This window comes from Crocuta crocuta, unplaced genomic scaffold (genome assembly GCF_008692635.1).
Source record: "Crocuta crocuta isolate KB4526 unplaced genomic scaffold, BGI_CrCroc_1.0 scaffold194, whole genome shotgun sequence".
NCBI lineage: Eukaryota > Metazoa > Chordata > Mammalia > Carnivora > Hyaenidae > Crocuta > Crocuta crocuta.
In genome coordinates, this window is record NW_027530084.1 from 1,473,445 (window position 1) to 1,496,637 (window position 23,193).

General features: G+C 37.7%; 1 long non-coding RNA gene across 1 annotated transcript in view; it reads right to left on the reverse strand.

Annotated features, from left to right (window-relative positions):
- Nucleotides 1-12,398: 12,398 nt before the first annotated feature.
- Nucleotides 12,399-23,193, reverse strand: part of LOC144232050 (uncharacterized) — a 561,855-nt gene continuing 551,060 nt past the window's right edge. The window contains exon 8 of the long non-coding RNA XR_013335300.1: nt 12,399-12,681. This is a non-coding gene — a long non-coding RNA (uncharacterized LOC144232050). The remainder of the gene's footprint in view (nt 12,682-23,193) is intronic.

A 23,193-nucleotide genomic window follows, 5' to 3' on the forward strand; every position in this document is an offset into this window, starting at 1 on the left:
ATGCGGGATTCACAGACAGCTCTTACAGACATGCTTCCTGGAAGGCACAATGCTTGGTTTTGTGGATTGCTTGCACCCTTGTTTCATATTCTTAAAATATTTTGTATTCTTAATAGTAAGCAGATAGGTTTAAAGTGTTTTGCTAATAGGGGCACATGGGTGGCTCAATCGGTTAAATGACTGATTTCTGCTCAGGTCATAATCTCGAGGTTTATGAGTTTGAGCCCCACATCCAACTTTGGCTCAGGACACGATCTCCCCATTTGTGAGTTTGAGCCCTGCGTTGACTTCTGTGCTGACAGCTGAGAGCCTGGAGCCTGCTTTGGTTTCTGTGTGTGTGTCTCTCTCTCCACCCGTCCCCTGCTTGCTCTCTCTCTCTCTCTCTCTCAAAAATAAACGTTAAATAAAAAAAGATGTTATGCTAATAATCAAAGCAGGTTTAGTATGTTTCTTATTATATCAATTTATGGATTTCTAACTTATACACAATTAAATGCACCAATATTAAGTGGAAATTTTGATGAATTACAACAAATATACACACTAATGCAACTACTCTAATAAAAGTATAGAATATTTCCATGATCCTCAAAAGTTTCTTTATGTTGTGCTGCTTTACAGGTAATTCTTTGCCATACACCTGGCATCTGGCAAATACTGACCTGCTTTCAGGCAATATCGATCAGATTTGCCTTCTAGAATTTCTTACATTGGATACTCTTTACTGCTTTCTAGAGGATTAATTGATCAGATAATTGTGGGTTCATTTCTGCATTTTCTGTTTGTTCCATTGATATATACTGTTTTGATTACTAAGACTTTGTAATATACCTTGAAATCCGGAATTGTGATTCCTCCAACTTTGCTTTTCTTTTTCAAGATTGCTTTGGCTATTTGGTATCTTTTTTTGGTTCCATACAAATTCTAGAATATTTGATCCTAGTTCTGTAACAAATGCTATTGATATTTTGATAGGGATTGCATTAAATCTAATGACTGCTTTGGGTAGTATATATGTTTTAACAATGTTTGTTTTTCCAATCCGTGACGATGGATTATCTTTCTATTTCTTTTGTGCTGTATTCAGTTCTTTCATCAGTGTACATACAGGTTTTTCACCCCTTTTAAAGGTTTATTCCTACATTTCTTATTATTTTTGGTGCAATTGTAAATGAGATCATTTTCTTAATTTCTCTTTCTGCTCCTTCATTATTGGTGCATAGAAATGCAACAGATGTCTGTACATTGATTTTGTATCCTGTGACTTTACTGAATTCATTTATCAGTTCTAAAGGTTTTTGGTGGTCTTTTGAGTTGTCTATATACAGTTATCTACAAGTAGTGAAAGTTTTACTTCTTTCTTCCTGATGAATGCTTTTATTGCTTTTTGTTGTCTGACTGCTGTGGCTAGGGCCTCCAGGACTCTGTTGAATAGAAACGGTGAGAGTGGACATCCTTGCCTTGTTCCTGACATTAGGAGAAAAGTTCTCAGTTGTTCCCCATTAAGGATGTTATAAGCTGTGGGTTTTCACATATGGCCTTATTATGTAGATGTATGTTCCCTCTAAACCTACTTTGTTGAGGGTTATTATCATCAATGGGTGTTGTACTTTGTCAAATCCTTTTTTATGTCTATTAAAATGATCATATGGTTCTTTTTTTTTTAAATAGTTTATTGTCAAGTTGGTTTCCATATAACACACAGTGCTCATCCCCACAAGTGCCCTCCTCCATGCCCATCTCACCCCTCCCCCCGACACCCATGAGTTCTCAGTTTGTTCGCAGCATTCAAGAGTTTCTCATGGTTTGCCTCTCTCCCTTTCCCCCAACATTTATCCCCTTCTTCTCCCGTAGGGTCCTCCAGTAAGTTCCTCCTAATCCTCCTATACGTGCAAACATATGATATTTGTCTTTTTCTGCCTGACTTATTTCGCTCAGCATAACACCCGCAAGGTCCAATGATGTTGCTACACATGGCCAGATTTCATTTTTTCTCATCGCCATGTAATATTCCATGGTATAGATTAACCACATCTTCTTGATCCATTCGTCCNTGCCATTGAGGATATTGTTAGCTGAAGGCTTCTCGTAGATGGCTTTGATGATGTTTAAGTAGGTTCCTTCTATCCCGACTTTCTCTAGAGTCCTTATTAAGAAGGGACGCTGTATTTTGTCAAATGCTTTTTCTGCATCTATTGACANTCTGATAGAATTCCCCAGGGAAGCCATCAGGTCCAGGGCTCTTATTTGTTGGGAGATTTTTTTTTCAAGGAATTTATATCTTAGTGGAGGAGACACAATATAGAAACGAGTATACATATTCACTAGTTTCAAATAATGGCATAAGTTACATCAAGTTATTTTTGCTGCATAATCAACCATACTAATACTCAATGATTTTTTAAATGGCCATTTATTCTTGTTCATGAGACTACAGGTCAGCTCCGCAGTCCTACTGGTCTTATCAACCTTCCCGGGAAAGTGTGTGTTTAGGAATTTGTCTATTTCTTCTAAGTTGTCCAATTTGTTGGCATATAATTTTTCATAATATTCCCTGATAATTGCTTGCATTTCTGAGGGGTTGGTTGCAATAAGTCCATTTTCATTCATAATTTTGTCTATTTGGGTGCTCTCTCTTTTCTTTTTGAGAAGCCNCTGCTGAGCTCTCGAAGTCTTATTTCATGTTCCTGTATCAGTTTGTCTCTTTTTTTTTTGTCAGCTTCTTGTTTTCCTATAATGGTGTCTTCTAAATCACTCATTCCCCTTTCTGCCTCTTCAGTCCGTGCATTGGAGGCCTCTAATTTATTATGTATTTCATTTATCGTATTTTTTAATTCTTCATGCCTATTTTTATTCTCCATGTTGTCTGTAGCCATAGTTTCTTTGATGTCCGCTATGCGTTTTTCAAGCCCAGCTATTAATTTTATGATTATTATTCTAAAATCTTGTTCAGTTGTGCTGTTTATATCTGTTTTGATCAGTTCATTAGCTGTCAATTCTTCTTGCCATTTCTTTGGAGGAGAGCTCCTTCGTTTCATTATTTTAGTTAGCTTTCTGGCTCTTGTTAGTTTTAAAGACCTGTTATGCTCTCTGTACCTATGAGCGCTGCTGTATCCAAGAAGACTCTGACTGTCCAGGGTCTATCCTTTCAGAGCGTGTTTTTTGAATGGTATCTCTTGGTCTCTCTTGTTGGGACCTTGGTTATTTTATTTTCCTATTCGTAGTGATATTTGGGACTCTCCACCTTGAGTACTCTGGCTTGTTTCTTGAGGTAGCCCTGGAAAAGAAAACAGACAGACAAACACACAGGGAGCAGGAGCACACAAACACAGAGAGAAATCCAACTAACATGCAAAGCGAGAGGGAAAACGAAAAAGTTAACAGAAAAGATGGAGGAGGTAGTAGAGAATAAAAAACACATAAAAGGATCGAAAAGAAGAAAAGAAAAGCCAAAAAGAAGAAAACCAATGGACAAAGAACGGTTTAAAGCATATAACTGGATTTCCCAGCTACAGTTAAATAGCCGTGTATATGCAGTGCTGGTTGAAGAGCATAGAGAAAGAGAGAGAAGACAGGGCGGGGATGAGGCAAGATTGGAAATAGAATGAACAGGCAGAAGAGATAAGAAGCTTTTTTCAAAGAGGTAAAGGGTAGAATATGGTTGGATAGGTGAGCGAAGGACGCTGGTGTTATCCAGAGAAACTATATAGTCTAATTACTCCTGAGAGACAGAGATGAAAAGGTCAGTAGGTGTAGAATTTACATCTACAGAATGGACTAAATGTGACCATTTAAGCAAGCCGGTGACCAGAGTTAATCAGGTCAGTGTTCCGGGAAAAAGGGGGGGGGAAAAAGGGAGGAGGGCAGCTCTCAAGCAGGGATGGGCGTGGTGTGATCCAATGCGTAAGGCAGGAGCTCTGCCTTAGCCATTGTGGGGAGCAGGGTGGCGGTGCACCAGTCCCTTCTTGAACCAAGCGCTGCACCTCGCTTTTTTGGGTGTGTAAACTTCCCGTGCCGGGTGGGTTGGCTCTTTAACCCAGGCCAGGCTAATTTGCAAGTGCAGTCCGTGTGCCTGACTGAAACCGCAGCAGACACAATCTCCCAGGTGATCCCCTCAGGGCAATTCCAAGTGTCTTGCCTAGCCCTGGGGGCAGAGCCAGAAGCCACTGTTCCTGTTCCTCCAGGTCGGGTTGGTGAGCATGGGCGGGGGTTTGTCTGCAGGGCGCGTCTGGCCCTCTGGAGAGAGGGAAACCAGGTCCCTCTGTGTCTCGTCACTCAAAACACGAGCTCGCAGGCAAATCTCCTAGTTTTAAGCCCTTCGCCTTCCCTCTAAAGTTCCAGCCAGCTTGGAGCGAGGATGTACGTGCACGGTTCCTCCAGGAATCCAGCTGCGCTAGGAGAACAAAGGAGTGGTGCCCACTCACGCACAGCTGCTCCGGGACAAGTTGGCGCGTGGGGATTAGGTGCACATGGTCCTTATGTGCCCCGAGCAGAGGTTTTTCTGTTTCCCAGAGACAGGGACTGTATATTGAGTAGTTTCAAACTCTTTTCCCCCTCTCACTCCCCGCAGAAGCAGAAGGGGATAGCCCCTGTCCCTGTGAGTCTCTGATCCCAGCCCGATTTTATCTTCCCCAGTTTGCACTCACGTTAGAAGGCTTTCTCAGTGGATTCTGCATCCTTTCTCTCCCAATCTCTTGGGTTCTGTAAGGTTTCCTATGGCTTCAGATCTTTTCCATGTGAGATATGGGGGTGAGTGCAATGCATGCAGTTCCCTACTTCTCTGCCATCTTGCCCTTCCAATGATCACATATGGTTCTTACCCTTTCTCTTACTAATGTGATGTATCACATTGATTAATTTGTGAATATTGGACTACCCTAGCAGCCCAGGAAAAAATCCCACTTGATCATGGTGATTTATTTTTAAAGTATTGTTGGATTCAGTATACTAGTATTTTGTTGAGAAATTTTGTGTCTATACTTATCAGGGATATTGGCCTGTACTTCACTTTTTAGTGGAGTCTTTATTTATCTTGTTTTGGTATCAGAATAATGCTGGCCTCATGGAATAATCTGGAGTTTTCCTTCCATTTCTAGTTTTTAGAATAGTTTCAAAAGAATAGGTATTAATTAATCTGTAAAGCCATATGATCCTGGATTTTTGTTTTATGGAAATTTTTTGAGTACTGATTCTATTTTTTTGATGTTTATCAGTCCGTTCAAATTTTCTATTTCTTTCTGTTTAGTTTTGGTACTTATATGTTTGTAGGAATTTATCCATTTCTTCCAGGTTGTCCAATTTGTTGGCATATAGTTTTTAAAAATATTCTCTTATAATTGTTTGTATTTCTATACTGTTGGTTGTTATTTCTCCTCTCTCATTTGCGATTTTATTTGAGGACTGTTTTTCTTGATACGTCTGGCTAGATGTTTATCAATTTTATTGATTTTTTTTTCCAGTGAACCAGCCCCTTGTTTCACTGATCTGTTTTAGTTTTTTGTTTGTTTGTTTCTGTATCATTTATTTCTGGTCACTCTTTATTATTTCCTTCTTTCTGCTGGCTTTAGGTTACACTATTTTTTAGTTCCTTTAAGTGTAAATTTAGACTGTTGCAGTCGAGATTTTTTAGGTTTCTTTTTTTAGGTTTATTTATTTATTAATTTTACTTAGAGAGAGAGAGTGAGAGTGAGAGGAAGGGTGGGAGGGAGAACACAAGCAGGGAAGGGGCAGAAGAGAGGGAGAGAGAATCTAAGTAGGCATCATGCTATCAGCATGGGGCCCCATACAGGGCTCTATCCCATGAACTGTGAGATCATGACCTGAGCTGAAATCAAGGGCTGGATGCTTACTGACTGAGCCACCCAGGAACCCCAAGATTTTTCGTGGTTCTTGAGGTAAATCTGTATTGCTCTAAACTTCCTTCTTAGAAACACTTTTGCCAAATCCCTAAGGTTTTGGACCATTGTGATTTCATTTTCCTTTGTTTTTATATAGTTTTTTTATTTTCTTTTATTTCCTGGTTGACCCATTCATTGTTTAGTAGCATGTTATTTAACCTCCATGTATTTCTGGTGTTTCCAGATTTTTTCTTCTGGTTGACTTTCAGTTTCATAGCACTGTGGTCAGAAAAGTGCATGGTCTGGTTTCAATCTTGAATTTGTTGAGGCTTAGTTTGTGGGCTAATATGTGATCTATTTTGGAGAATGTTCCATATGTACTCAAAAAATGTGTATCCTGCTGTTTTAGAATGGAATGTTCTGAATATATCTGTTAGGTTCATCTGGTACAGTGTGTCATTCAAAGCCATTTTTTCCATGTTGATTTTATGTTTTGATGATCCGTCCACTTGATGCAACTGGAGTGTTAAAGTCCCCTATACTATTATATTATCAAAGATTAATTATACGTTTGTTATTTCCTGTATTGCATACTTGGGTGTTCCTATGTTGGGTGCATGAATATTTCCAGTTGCTTTGTCTTCTTGTTGGATTATCACCTGTACTATTATATAATGTCCTTTTTTTGTGTCTTGTTATATTGTCTTTCTTTTGAATAAACTTTGTCTGATATAAGTATTACTCTGGCTTTCTTTTGATGTCCATTTTCATGATAAATGTTTCCACATTCCCTCATTTTCAATCTGCAATTGTGTTTAGGTTTAAAATGAGTCTCTTTTAGGCAGCATATAGAAGGATCTTGTTTTATTATCCATTCTGTCACTGAATGTCTTTTAATTGGAGCATTTGTACATTTATATTCAAGGTAATTTTTGGTAGATATGGATTCACTGCCATTTTATTATTTCTTCTGTGGTTATTTCTGAAGATTTTCTCTGATCTTGTCTTGTGTTTCATTCTTTCTTTGGTTGCTGATTTTCTTTAGTGATATATTTAGATTTCTTTTCTTTATTCTTTGTATATTTATTATTGGTTTTTGATTTGTGGTTCCCATTAGGTTTGTATATAACATCTTCTTCATATAGTAGTCTATATTAAGTTGATGATCATTTAAGTTTTAATCCATTCTTTTTCCTCTCCTCTTCATGTTTTAGGTATATGGTGTCATATTTTACATCCTTTTACCTTGTGAGTTCTTTAAGTGATTTCTTACAGAAATATTCATTTTAATGCTTTTGTATTTCCTATCTGTATACTGCCACTTTTGGTCTATCCTTTCCACACCAAGAGTCCCCTTTAATATTTCTTGCAAGGCTGGTTTAGTGATTATGAACTTCTTTAGTTTTTGCTTGTCTGGGAAATTCTTTATATTTTCTATTTGGATTGATACCCTTGCTGGATAAAATATTCTTGGCTGGAGATTTTTTCTGTTAGCTCTTTGAATATACCATACCTCTCCCTTCTGGTTTGGAAAGTTTCTGCTGAGAAATCCCCAACTAGCCTTATGGGTTTTCCCTTGACAGTTCCTGTCTTCTTTTGTCTTACTGCTTTAATTTTTTTTTCTTTATCACTGTATCTTGTCAGTGTAATTATAATATGTCACTATGGATCTGCTTTTGTTCATTTTGATGGGAGTTCTCTGTGACTCCTGGATCTGGATACCTGTTTCCTTCCCAAGATTAGGAAAGTTTTCAGCTATTATTTCTTCAAATAAATTTTCTGCCCTTTTTTTTGTTCTATCTTTCTTCGGGGATTTCTAGAATATGAATGTTATTATGTTTGATGGAGTCACTGAGTCCCCTAAGTCTATTCTTGTTTTGCATAACTCTTTATCTTTCTTTTGTTTGCCTTGATTACTTTCCATAACTCTGTCTTATAAGTTATTAATTCATTACTCTGCTTCTTTCAGCCTGCTATTCATTGCATCAAGCCTGTTTCTAATCTCTTTTATATACTCTTCATCTCTGATTGGTTCTTTTTTTTATCTCTATGTTTAGGGTCTCACTGATGTCTTCTACTCTTTTCTCAACTCCAGTGAGTACTCTTATGATCATTGCTTTATATACTCTATCAGGCATGCTATTTGTATCTGTTTTGCTTAGATATCTGGCAGTGACCTTATTCTATTCTTTCATTTGGGACAAATTTCTCTGTCTTCTCATTTTGTCTAAAATGTCTAAGTCTCTTTGCCAGTTTCATTGTATTAGGCAAGTCAGCTACATCTCCTTTTCTTGAGGGTAATGGTCTTATGAAAAAAGAAGTCCTGTATTGCCCTGCTATGTAGTGTCCCTTGTTTCCCAGAGCCTGACACTTCTAGGAGTGTTTCTAATGTATGCTATGTACACTCTGCTATTATGTCTTGGTTGCTTTATCCTTCAGACCAGTCCTCTGCAGAGGCTCTCTTTGCCTGTTGTGGGCAGTGTTTAGTGCCTATCCTGAATGTGGCAAGTTTTAACTAAGTGTGTTCTGGTCTGCTTGTGAACTGAGATCTATCAGGCCTGCTATGGAAATCGAGGCCCTGCAAAACTCCCACACAAAGAGACCTAGTATGGGCAGGGATTGGGCCAGTCTTCTAGGGGAAGGGTCCTGCTGTACTGGGACTGAAGGAAACGTTGCTGAAGAAAAAGCAGTTGCACTGGACTGTAGAGGGGGCAGGGCTTGGTGTAAACAAGTTAGGTAGGGAGTGTCCACCCTGTGCTGGGTCTGGCCAGTGTCTCTGTGCTTACACTGAGGGGCAGGGAAGGGAAATGGCACTAGCCAATTCCTTTGTTTTGAGGGATCTCTCCATGAACTCTGTCTATGGGACATGCTCCAAGAAGAGCAATGAACCTCTCCACTGTGTGTCCTATGAGTTCTTCAGATCACTGTTTCCATACTGTATGTCCATGGGCTATTTGCCTGTCTTTTCTCTAAGGGCAACCCTAATGTCTTCTGGCCTCTATCTCAGTCTTGATGCACCCACTAACTGTTAGAACTTCAGGCTATGAGCCCCACTATTGGAAGAACTCACAAAATTCAGTCCCTCTCTTTTTCCAAGCCAATTGCTATGGAGTTTTATTTCCCTGGTGTGCTCCCCTAAAGTGCCAGTCTGTCTCTTGCCCCCCTTCTCTGTGACTACAGCTACCTCCCCATTGTCCTAGCCACAATCTGTTTCTCTCCCAAGCCCCATCTCCTCACTTCCTACCTTCTTCAGTGTGGCCTCTTCTCTATCTTCAGATGTGGAGTTTGTTCTGCCAGACTTCAGGTCAATTTCTGGCATATTTAGGATGATGTGATAGTTATCTAGTTGTATTCATGGCAAGCCCAGAGTCTTCTTACTCTGCTGCCATCTACCAACCTGTCCTGAGGAAAAGATTTTGACAATTGGAAAATTTTGTAGATTCACGACAATAATATACATACTACTATTCAAGAAGGAGTATTTTTAACCTTTATTCACTTTTAAATAGGCTCCAATACAGGTTTAAATTAATAAATACAGTTACCAGTTCTAAAGTACATTCATCTATTATTCACTTTAAAAATGAATAAAATTTTTGATAACATCTGTACATATTTAAGAGATCTGAAGTGAATAGTTATTACACAAAAGCTTATATGTTTTAAATTAAGTCCCAAACTCCTACTGTGTAGCCTTCTACAAACCTCTGGTGAAAACATTATTTTTCTTCAAATGAGAAACTCCAATAGTCAGGAAAAAAAAAGAGTTTCATTTTTCTTTTATTTAAAAATCAAGTACTGGACACGGAATTAGACACGGTCCCTGCTCAGTGGGTTTCACAATCTACAAGGCTAACCTGATTTTCTTTCTGCTCCAACCCTATATTAGAACACACACTTGATAGGAACTTGCTTACTATTGCTAAGATATACTCTTGTGCCCTGATATACTACTGAAAGAAAGTTCACAGTCCTTTGAAAACTCAGGGCCTTGGGCATGCTGGGAGGCCTGGCACAAGAAGATATACTTGTATCAGATAAAGGAAAGTTCTGTGTCAGGGATGGAATTCTAATAATGACTTGTCTTTTTCTGGTTTACTAGTTAAGAAAGCTTGCCATAAATATTAGAAAGCCAAGTATATTTCTAAATGTGTGCAAGTTTGTAAGTCTAGCACAGTGCCTGGAATATAGGAAGAATTTGTTAAGTCGTGGAACAAATTAAAAATATGTATTCAAAATAAAACATTCTATGTTAACAATAATCCTAATATTCAGGCATGTCTAAAATTATAAGCCAATAAATTATAGAATAAATAAAACTCTAAAAATTATCTGTGATTTACACATATCCATGGTTTTCAAATGATCTCAGGAGTCTCTGGCTATCATGGAAGTTTTTTACACCATTTTCCTGTTTGTTTGTTTGTTTTCTATCAGAAAATTTATTCTTGGCTATACTTAGGAAACTATTTAATGAATGTACAGAGAGAGTTTGTACTTGTTTAATCTAGGGGGAAAATATATCTCAAATATTGAGGTAAACAAGTTACTTAATTCACTCAACAAATATTGTTTAAGTGCCAGTAGAAGGCACATGGAGTTGGGGAGGGGAAAAGGAAGACAGATGATAAATAAATTAGTATACAATATAGTAGGTTGCAGACTGGGTTACATTCATTCTCCATGCAATCTTGCAACCTCACGATTTTTTAAATGAGGAAACTGCAAACCAGAGATGTCATCTAACTTGTCCGGAAGCTATGCTATATAGTATGGTAGTAATTTAATCAAGGTCTTTTTGAACAGGGAATCCCTTGCTGTCTCCAATGATTTATATTAGGGAAAATAATTAGAAGATAATTACTGTTTATAAATTATAACCAACAAGGAAGGAAATGGAGAGGGAATGGGAAAGGACTTTAGAAGTAAATATCTATCTTTGTGTGAAGGTCATGAGAATATGCCTTGTGTACTTCCTACAGTGAGAAGTATAACTGACTGAGGGCCCCAGCCGCTATACTGTGAAATCCACTGTGGCATTTGCACTGAGGTCACACTTCCCATGGCATGCTCCCAGCCAGTGATGGAGCATAGCAGGGATATTAAGTGATGTTCATTACTGGGAGACATGGAACTCCTCTGAGGGCTGACTTTAGCTTGAAGATTCCTTGAACCCGCTGAAATTTCCTTTTCATTGTCAAAGACTTCTCCCTCCTTCTCTCTCACATTACAGTCTGAATATGCTCCCAGCCTTAAGTTCTTCCCTATTAGTTCAAAAAAATGTTTTCTCGAACAAAACAGGTGTATGTTTAATTCCATCTTGCTGTCTACTTCTTGGAAGAACCAGACAAGTAGTACCTAAATTGATCTGAGCCAATGAACAATAAGATGGACATTTGGGACTGGCTAACCCAACACTGGTCAGGTAAAAGGGACACCATCCTGGTTAGTATGTGGGCATGGATAGTTCCTGGTACAATGTGGCAGGTAAGATTTCACCAGTGAAAACAGGGAAAATGTCCTGGTAGAACAGAATGCTATGGCAGGTATAACGATGTGGATGTTTGAAAAAAGTGGGAAACAATGCCTACAAAGACAGCAGACTAGGACACTTTATGGAAGGGTAATGAGAGACTGAGGGTTGTTAAAAAGGAGTTCATGGCTCAGTGTGTGAACCCAGAGAGTTTCAGCTGTAGCTACCTGTAGTGGAATGCTAAACACAAACAACAGGCTGAAGGGTTACTTATCAGAGTCAAATAACTCCAGACACATTTGAATACAACACCAAGTCAGGTAAGTTATGCAAAAATAGGGCACCAGTAGGAAAAACCTAAGATTCTGAAAAATGAGACAAGGAAATATGAATGGATGACCTTGAATATCCTGACTGTTTAATCCACTGGCTGCCCCTGTACCCTCAGGATTTGGAAAGATTGTCCATTCTTCTTTAGTTACTACTATTACTTCCACTGAGTGGGAAAATGCTACAAAAGCTGCTCCTTCACAAGACATTAGGCATTTTCTCAGGAGTTGCCCCAATTCCTCTTCCAGCTGCTAGGCCAATAGCTAGGGTTAAAAAGGAGCATAACCTGGGTGGGAATGTGCCAGGCCTGACAAGGGAGGAGAAAGACTATATACTTTAAACATTTCAATAACTAGATGATATATTCTGAAAAGAGTGAAGAAAGGACTTTTTGCATTAGATTTTGAGGGTGTTTGATAGAGGGGACCAGAATGTATGTATGGATAAACAAGAATTCATTGCCTTAGATGTATTTTCTAAAAAGACAAGGAATAAAATATCCTAGCAAGGAGTCCAGGCAATAGGGCAAACTTGCTGTTGGGATGGCTCTTAGAGGTCTATAAAATGTTATGGCCAACTCTAAGCAAAATAAAATGCAAACATTGCCATGGCAGATAGAAGAAAAAATAATGAGGCTGAGGGAAGTGAGCTTGCTGAATGGACATGTTATGTAAACTAGAAGACTCAAGAGAACATGCCCTTCACCAAAGCCCTCAGAACTATGCTGGTAAGAAAGGCACCAGAATAACTAAGAAACTCCGCAATCATTCTTTATAGGTCAGGGATGATGCTAGGAGGGGCAGTTACAGAGCTGGGCTCCTGAACATCCGTGGTGAGTGATAATGCCCTCCTCCTAAATAATAAAAACCAGATGATGACACTTGATTGCCAGCCGTAATTGGCTTCAAGGACCATAATGACAGGTAAAGTTGGAGAGAAAGTCAAAGGATTTAACCTACAAAGTTGTGGAAATGGTCAATACAGCATGGCATTTTTACAAACAGAAGAGATGGGAAGCCAACAAGACTTGCTGCTTGACATCTGAAATTAAAAAACAAACAATAAACAAAAATGTAAAAATACAGGAGCAAGAAAGGGTGCTGTAGCAGGTCCAACCCCACCATCTGGGCCATACAGTACTTTCTAGTGTTGAAGAATCCGGCAGACCCTAAAATGTTGGAAAATGTGCAATGTGGAACTTACTGGCAAGTTCCAGTAGAAGAATCACGATATAGGCCCTTGGGATTCTGGAGTAAGGCCAGGCACAGTAGAGAATTATTCTTTGAGAAACATCTCTTTTGTGTTCTTGGATTTTGGTAAACACAAAACACTTAACCATGGAAAACATACTGGCCATGTACCTAGAACATCCTATCATGAGTTTAATTATGTTTAGCCAACCGAATCATAATTATCAGACAGGGTCAGACACAGTCCACTAGTCATGAAAATGTAGCCCAGACCACTTGTCAAGGAACACAGTGATACTAGTCTTCTTCCCCTGGCTTGTACCTATGGTTGTATGGGAGTTCCTGTATTACCAGCTAAATGAGTGAGCAAAATTCTGAGCTTGATTTGTGAATGGGTTGGCTCAGCATGTAGATGCAAGTAAAATATCAATAGTGGCTGCATCATAGCCACATTCAGATGTGGCATTGAAAAGTAGTGGACTGAGGGAAAAAAAATCTCAATGGCAGAGCTGTAGGCAGGCTTTAGGTCATCCATTTTGTGTGCAAAGAGAAGTAACCCCAGGAAGAATACATATAAATTTCTGGGCAATGGTCAATGGCCTCACCATTGGAGTATGGAAGAAAAGGAATAAGAACATCAGAGACAAACTGGTCTGAGGTAGAGGCATGTTGATGCTCATATAGGAGTAGGTGAAAGACATGAAGATTTTTGTATTATACACTGTCTGCCAGAAAGCATCCACCATAGAAAAGGCACTGAACAACCAAGTTGATAAAATGACTCGTGCAATTGCCACTCATTACCAGCCACTCATCATTAGCCACTCTGATGGGTATGATGGGCATCCAAATGAAGTGACCATAGTGGCAGAGATAAAAGCTATACGTGCTATCTCTGAATGGCCAACTTGCCAGTAACAGAGGCCAACATTGAGTTACCTACATAGCACTATTCCCTGAAGAATTCAATTGGTTAGTTGACTACATTGCCCCATTTACACCCTGGTTTGACTTACAAGGATAAAAAGTTATTCTGGGCATAGGTCTAGCTTTTCTGCCTGCAGAACTTGAGTCAGTACTGCTTTCCAGGGACTAATAGAACACCTGATCCACAGGCATGGAATCCCATACAGCATAGGATCTAATTCATGGACCCACTTCACAGCAAATGAAATTTGGGAGTGGACCCATGACTATGGGACCCACTAATCATAACACATACTGTACAACTCGGAGTGGCCAGCCTTGTAGAATCCTAGGATAGCCTACTCAATGTGCAACTAAGGTACCAGGACTGAGGAAACACTCCAAAAGGATGCATTATATTTATTAAGTCAGAGACCCCTAAATGGTGCTTTGTTTCTAATAGGAAGGATACATGGGTCCAAAAGACTGGCCATTAATGACTCACTGGAAGATTTGTGCTTCCTCTCCTCAGAATTTTGAGATTTTCCAGGGAACACACTAAGAGTTCCGTCAAGCTATAAGTTATGGCTGCATCTGTGAACTTGGTACTTCTCATGCTCAGGGACCAACAAGAGAAAACAGAAATCACCATACTGGCCGAGGTAATTGATTTTGATTAGCAGAATGACAGAAGGCTGCTTGCACAATGGGGACAGGGAAGAGTGAATGTACAACTCAGGTGATCCATTTGTATCCTTGTACTTCTTTACCCCACTGTAGATGGAACAGTCATATGAAGCAACTTGGACTATGAAAGGTGTGATAATCAAGGGTTCAAATATTTCAGGGATGAGTGTTTGGTTGATACCACCTGGGAAGCCACCAAGAGCTGCTGATGGAATCACTGAGGATAAAAGACATTAGAAAGAAGACAGAGGAATAATTGTAGTGATAGGAGCTTTAGTTCATCACACTAACCTCCCTCGTCCTCAATTTTGCTCAGGAAAAAAAGGTTCATGGAATGCATGGAAGAGCTGCTCCTGAACCTGTGTGAAGAAGTAGATATGAATGGTGCAAGGGCTCAGTGTGGTGGGCATGAGAATAAAATTTGCAGACCACCCACAGCAGGGAGTATAATCAACCATAAAACCCGGCTGTTGTGCTCTGAAATCCAAAACCTTATTTATGCTGAGGTCAGGAGCCTCCATGGGCTACTCCCAGCCATGACTGACAGTGGCAGGAATATGAAGGCAGACACATTCCTAGGAGACATAGGTCTCTTCTGATGGGCAACCCTGGTTTGAGAACTCTCTCAGGTAGCCTTGTCAAACCTCCCTCACACTACAGTTCTGTCTGGAACACTGCCAGGCAATGTCCCCACCCTCTTCCCTTCACTCAGAGTCAGATTTGCTTGTGGTTTTATCACCATCCCAGCTTTACCCAGCTCCTATCTTATTTTCCTTCACACGGATATTTCTCCTAATAGAAACCTTGAACCATTAATTTTGTCATCCATCTTTTTGAGGGCCTCAGTGATATATATTATTAAGTTGGAGTTTTATGGGTAAGCACAAGATTCTTATTTCACATCAACAAGGAATATGCAGCAAACTAGCGAAATCGCTATCCTAAAGACAAACCTAAGAAGTGAGTTAGTATAGAGACACCATACAACAACACATTAAAAAAAACAACAACAATCTAAGCAGTGATATTTATGTCCTTAAAGTTGTTTAAACTGTGGTTGAATGACATCCTAATGGGACAGAATCTAAGTATTTTTGTGTTTGTATAAAAAACACAAAACCTAAGAAGGGAGACTAGACAAGTTTCAGACTGCTGGTGGTGCATCCAAAGGTAATGAAAATTATTTTCCAATCCTACTTTTCATTTTTTTTTTAAATTAAGGAAGGTTGAATTCACATTCCATATCAACACTTGGTGAAATCTTCCACTTCGTCAGTTCCTTGACACCTCTGCTCTAGTCTTCCTTTCCACCATCTCTCTTCCAGTTGCTCCACATCCCGGTTGCTTTCTCCCACCTACTTTCTACAGGATTTCCCAGTGTCTTCTCTGCCTTCTTTACCCATTTTCATTACATTCATTACAACAGATATGTGACCAATGTTGAAAATGTTTCAAATAAAATTCATTCTACTACTATTACTAACATCATCAGAAAGGACTTTTGAACAGTTAAAAATGTCAATGAATTATTTGAGAAGCTGGAAATAATGCCGCTGGAAGTGTTCAAGTAAAGGTGATTTCCCCAGTGTCTTTTCTTTTTTCATATTTAATGATTCTAAGTCTTCCCTATATAAAATCCTTAGAAGATTCTCTCTTTTAAAAAAAGGTGAAATAATTAGCCACAGGTGCTTCTGTAACAGTGTAGAGAATTGACAGCTGTTGAAAGTCCTTTAATCAGGTTATTATTTTATTTAAATTTCCCTTATTTCTTTCTTCTGCAAAAAGCAAAAGATAAGTTTCAGTCTGTCAGGATTGTCATAAATTCTGAATCATCAGTGTCAAAAATCATGCTATTTTTCTACACTTATATAGTCGTTTTCTTCTGTTGGTTGTTGTGTTTCTTGAAATGAGAGTTTTCCAGAATTCAGAATTCAAAAAGTTTAGCATAGTTCATTTTGAATCGAATCATCACTACCAAAGATTTTCAATGTTAATACTTTTCTGTCAATCAAGAAAGGTAAAGTTTTGGGGAATCACTCATTTTAGGTCTTCATCAATACGAGCAGAAAACAAACAAGATACATGACCTTTTCCTTCTTTGGACATATCTTTTTATTCACATTTTCCTTATGTCTGCTGTTCCACTTATGATAAAGTGAAAAAGTTTCAATGAAATAAACTAAGAATTCCAGAACTTAGTGATAATTTATTTCCTTTATCAGATATATCTTCTCAAAGTAAGGTTTAAGTCAAAATAAATTTTGTAATACTTTTATTGTTTGCTGAGGCTTGTTATCATGATGACAAAAATTACCTCTAACTACTTTGAATTACTTTCATTTACTACAAAAGTGTTATGTGCCTTTTTTCTTTCTTAACCAAATTTATCAATCATTGTCAATGCAGCAAAAGTTGGTATTGAATGGTGTATTTTTAATCTAAATTTTACAAGTGACAAAGATATTTTTAAAACATAATTATTTGTTTATGGAAATACAGTTTTAGATCAAGATTAAGTAATATATAGGTGTTACATGTCATATATAAGCCATTAAAATGTCATTATATGTATAATATGTATATATGTACATATATCTAGATCAATACATGATTTTAAGGTGTCAATCTATGGCATCCACTACAACATATGGATATATATTCTGAATTTCTCAGTTGACAAAATAGACTGGCCACTTGAATTTTTTCCTTCCACTCCTTTTTTTTAAGAGTCATGTAATACTTAAGGTAGAGAACTATCTAGCATAACATCAATTTCCTTTGCATTACCTTTTTGATTTCCCCATGAAATGAAGTCTTGTGCTCTTTCCAGAACAACTCCAAAATTCCTTGACATTCCTTGTACTGTTTTGATTGTTTCTGAAATAATTCTTGGGGCTCATAATATATCTGTGCCTCACATCTAAAGATACATTGTATATATTACAGTTGATTTGAACACTTTCCAAGAAAAACTTCAATATGTATGGCTATAAAACTATACTTGTTTTTATGTTTTGCTTATATATCTACCGTACAAACCCCAAACTTTTAAAGCAACATACTTTATTCAAAGAATGATTAATTCAATGTTGTTAAAATTGCTTCTGTCTTCCCAAAGCAAGCAGCAGCGTTATATTTTTATGCAGGAGAGTAAAGATCCTAATGTAACAGTAACTCTTCCTCCTCAACTCCCTTCTGCCAAACGCGTGCACGCACACACACACACACACACACACACATCTTCTGGTTACAAATAGAAGTTTAAATAAATTAATTTACTTCCCCTCTTCCCTGAGATCCATTAAAACAAAAGAAAAAAAATGATATAAACTCATAAATGAAGGAACAGGTGAGATGCTTCAGTAATTAATAATTGTAATAAATTTCTGGAAGATATGAAGCAAATAGAAAACAGGAAACAAGAAACAATATTTCCGAGGGAACATGAAGAGGAAGTAGAGCCAAAAAGAAAGACTTCTTTATCTGTAGAACCTTAGAGCCCTGGGATCTGGGAAAGTCCAGCTAAAATGAGATCATATGGAGATTGAGTGCTGAATATGCATTAATTGAACATCTACAGAAGAGGACTCACTGGTTTGAACACAAATTATTTGCCCAATTTGCGTGTACAAAGCCAAGCAGGTAACAGTCTATGTTTGATAATAGATAAATTAACAAATTAAGTTAAATCTGAAGTGTTCTCTTTATCAAAATTTAAAAACCTGTCTTAGTTCAAGCTGCTCTAAGAAGTATGACAGACAATGGCTCATAAGCAATAGACATTTATTGCTCACAGTTCTGGAGGTCACAAGTCTGTGATCAGGGTGCCAGCATGGTCAGGTTCTGGTGAGAGCCCTTTTTCAGGTTGTGGACTACTCTCTTCTCATTTTTCCCCGGATACATAGGAGAGAACTTTAGAAAGTGAGCTCCAGGGGCGCCTGGGTGGCTTACTCGGTTAAGCGTCCGACTTTCGCTTGGGTCATGATCTCGCGGTTCGTGGGTTCGAGCCCCGCGTCGGGCTCTGTGCTGACTGCCAGCTCAGAGCCTGGAGCCTGTTTCAGTCTGTGACTCCCTCTCTCTCTGACCCTCCCCTGCTCACGCTGTCTCTCTCTCTCTCCTAGAAATAAATAAAAAACATTAAAAATAAATAAATAGAAAGTGAGCTCCAGACATCTCTGCGGTCCCTTTTATAACGACACTATTTCCACTCATGAGGGCTCCACCTTCATGACTACTTCTCTAAGATCTTACTTCCTAATATTACCATATTGGAGGGTAGGATTTCAACATATGGATTTGGGGGGTGGCATAAACATTCAGTCCACTGCACTGACAGCAGTGTTTTTTGCATTTTGGTGACTTTAGAAAATTGGTTAATTCTTGCATCAACACTATAAAGCAAATGTGCTTTTTAATAAAACTGAAGAATTGGTTATTCATACTGCCTCCACTTCCTAATTGTCATTCTCTCCTGGATCTGCTCTATGAAACAGCTTTTGACAGGGTCACCAAAGATCTCTATATTTTAAAGTCCGATAGTCAAGGTTCATTTTCTCTCTCCCTTTTCTTCCTTCCTTCCTTCCTTCCTTCCTTCCTTCCTTCCTTCCTCCTCCTCCTCCTCCTCCTCCTCCTCTCTCTCTCTCTCACCTTGATAGTTGATGTCTGTTTTCTTAAAAAAACTTTTCTACTTGCTTTTATGACTCCGTGCTTTGCTGATTAACCTTTGCCTCACTAGATGGTCCTTTTCAATGTCCTTGGATGGATTCTTCTCTTACCAATTACTAGGCATTGGTGTGCCTCTGAGATCTCTTCTCTCTATCTACATTCTCTCCACAGGTGAAATCTCATGTGGTCCTATCCAACAAACACAACTGTGGAAAAAATTCTTTAAGCCAAATCATTTTGAGCTGATTTTTTTGGCAGTAATACCTAACTGAGATATACGATTAACCAAGGAATTGCATATGTATGCATTTGTATCACTATTGCTATAACACAGACTTCTAATATATAAAACTGCAGCATTCTGTATAGGTTTTCTTGAGAATTGCACTTTGTCATTTTCACTTTTTATAAGTATGTTTTTGACCATTAAATATCATTTATAGCGGCTTCATACTTTGTTATTTAGATGTGCCCCTATTTACTTAAATAATACTTTGTTATTGAACCTTAAAGCTGTACCCAATTGTTTTTTTACTATTATAACTAACCATTTAATGAGCACCCTTAGAGCTAAATCTTTACACACCTTGATAATTTATTTAATAAACATTTGGAAGCATGGTTGCTTAATCAGTTAAGCACACTACATACTTTTGCAAAGTTCCCATGAAGAAAGTCTACAACCAATTTACATAGCTATCAAGCATGCCTGAGAACCATATCACTAGCATTTATTGCCTAAGTTAGTTTTCAATATCTAGTCTTAATACTATATAATAAATATACTTGAGGATTGAACTTGTGATGTTGAGAAAAATATTGCTAGAAGGCAAAAAGAATCATCTTTATTTTTAATATTTTTAAAGTTTATTTATTTTGACACAGAAAGTGAGAGAGCAGGGACGGGACAGAGAGAGAGCAAGAAAGAATCCCAAGCAGGTCAGCACTGTCAGTGCAGAGCCTGATGTGGCGCTTGAATTCACAAACTGTGAGACCATGACCTGAGCCAAAATCAAGAGTTAGATACTTAACCATCTGAGCCACCCAGACACCCCTAGAATTTTATCTTTATAATGAATGATAGAATATTCATTAAAGATAAACTCTGTGTCTCAGAAACTGAAGAAAACGGCACTTGAAAATTTCTAACTTAAAGCGTGAATGGAACAGAATTCTATTACAGGAAAATTGCTGAAAATATCACATAAATTTCCTTTGGATCCTGAATTCCCTTGTTATTGAAAAAATATATTGATAGGCATTTAAGACTCAGTGTAGCTGCTTTCCTGACATACATTAATTATTTTAGTTATACTGTTGAAGAGTATCTTATGCTTACTGAATTATCTTTATTCCATGAAAAAATTCCAAATCATTTGGCAATCTTTAACACTGATAGTTTTTAGTTATACACACACACACACACACACACACACACACACATACATATATATATACATCGTATACACACATATGAATATATACTCCAACTTATTCCAAGTATATGTGTATATATCTAACTATCATCTATCATCTATATAAACTTTATTTACTTATTTTGATAGAGAGAGAGAAAGAGAGAATGAGTGGGTCAGGAGTAGAGGGAGAGGGAGAGAATCCCAAGCAGGCTGCGTGCTCTGTGCTGAAACTGGACACAGGGCTTGATCTCATGACTGTGTGATCAAGACCTGAGCCAAAATCAAGAGTCTGACATTTAACTGACTAAACACCCAAGTACCTCTAAGGTATATTTTTAATGCAATAAGCCATATATATTTAATATATTTGTTTTGATTTATACATATAAACCTGTGAAAACTACCAAAATTGAGGTAACAAACATATTCATCACTTTCAGGAAGTTTCTTCCATTCCCTTTTAATGTGGCTTTCCCATCTGTTTTGGTACCACCTCCACAAGTGACATCCTGGGCAACCACTTATCTGATACCACTGTCAATTGATTTGCACTTTCAGAAGTTTTATATACATGGAATCATACATCATGTAGTCTTTTTTTGTCTGGTCTCATTTACTGGCATAATTATTTTGAAATTCATCCATGTTGTTGCCTGTACAGTGGTTCACTTTATTAAACTATACAGTCCCTCTTCAAGTAATATTATACCATGTCATGTGGAATGTAAGAACCTGACAAGAATGTAGTTCAATTTTCCCTTCCTGGCCTTTACCAAACTCCACATGACATTGAAATTATATCAGTTTAAGCAGTTGTATATTTTTAAAGAAATTTAAATAGATACAGGTGTTTTATATTTACATATTAGTCACCATTTCTGATGTTCTATGCTCCTTTGTGAAGATCAATACTTATTACTCATATAATTTTCCTTCTGCCTGAAAAGGATTATTTAACATTTCTTATAGTGTGGGCTAGCTGGTGATGAATTCTTTCTGCTTCTGTATGCCTTAAAAATTTTTATTTCAATTTCATTTTTGATAGATATTTCCATTGGATACAGAAACCTAGGTTGCATTTAAAAAAATATTTTAAAAAATGTTGATCCATTGTCTTCTTATTTTTCTCAATAAGAAATATTTCTCCTTATTTTCTCTGTTTTCCTATGTACAAAGGAAAAGACTTGTTTACACATTTTCTCATTATCACGATTTTTATCAATTTAATTATGATATGCTTGGTGTAGTTTTCTTTATGTCTTTTGTACGTGGGTATTGTTGAGATCCTTAGACTTGTAGATCGATAGCTTTCATATCCCCTTCATTTCAGTTATTCCAAGTACACATATGTTAGTCCTCATAAAGTTGTCCTATAACTCATTCGTGCACTTTTATTATCATCGTTATTATTATTATTATTTTTCCCCACGTCTTATTCCAAAGGGTGTCTACTTTTATAGCTGCAAGTTCACTAATCTTTTCTTCTTCAGTGTCTAATCTTCTGTTTACCCATTTTGGTGTAATTTTTGTCAGAAATTATGGTTCTCATATCTCATAGTTTATTTTGTAATTTTTATAATATCTTCTATGTCTTTACTTAAAGTTGTAGATATACAGAATATATGAAACATACAATAATTTTTCATGTCTTTGCTTAACATCTGTGTCAGTTCTGGGTGGATCTTGATTTTTTTTCTTCATTATGGGTTATAATTTTCTGCTCCTTTGCATGCTGATTAATCTTTGATTGGATATGAGAAATTGTATCTTTTACTTTTTTGGGTAGTAGATAATTCTATATTTCTGAAAGTATTTTTAATTTTGTTTCGGGAGGGAGTTAAGTTTTAGAAATAGTTTCAGCTATTCTGGTTTTACATTTAAAATCACTATTTCAGAAACAGAGAGTGTTTATCTAGGATGAATCATTCCCAGCTAGTGAGGTAGGACTCTTCTGATTCCTTTGTCAAATTATGAGCTTTCCTAGTCTGGCTAGTGGGAAAGGCAGTATTGCCAGTGTTTATGAGTGTTGGGCATCTTCTCCTCTAATCGTTTTGGGTGGTTATTTCCCAGGTCTGGGGTATTTTCCTCAAATGCATGCACTGATCTACTGACTACTTAAAGGGGCCTTCTGCAGATCTCTGGACTTTTCTCTATGCAGCCTTCTCCTTTCCTGAACTCTGTTTTGTGAATACTAACAACCTTGGTCCCCCTGGACTCCCATTTCATCTCCTCATTTCAGAAAAGCTAGCACACTCTGCTGATGTTCTCTTTCTCTCTCATTTCCTTTCTCATTTCCTGGAAACTAAGGACAGTTAGCTGGGACATTACTGGCTCACGTTATTTGTATCCTGTCTTTCAGAAATCAGCATCCTTCATTGACTGTTGTCCAGTGTCTTAAAACCATAGTTTCAAACATATTTTTCCAGTTTTTATATATTTCCTGCAGGAGGGTAGTTCCAATCGCTCTGACTCCATCTTGACCAGAAGTGAAAGTTTACACTAATATTTTTAAACTATTATTTACTGAGTTTAAACATTTTACTTTCTAGGGCTATTAATTACATGAAGGATTGCTGGGGATGGGGTGGGGGTGGGGAGAGGCTTACGGACTCATCTTCACAACATACTGCTTTCATTGTGTCACTCTTTGTTCCAGAATCCAAAACGGCTCTTTTAGCTAAGTTAAA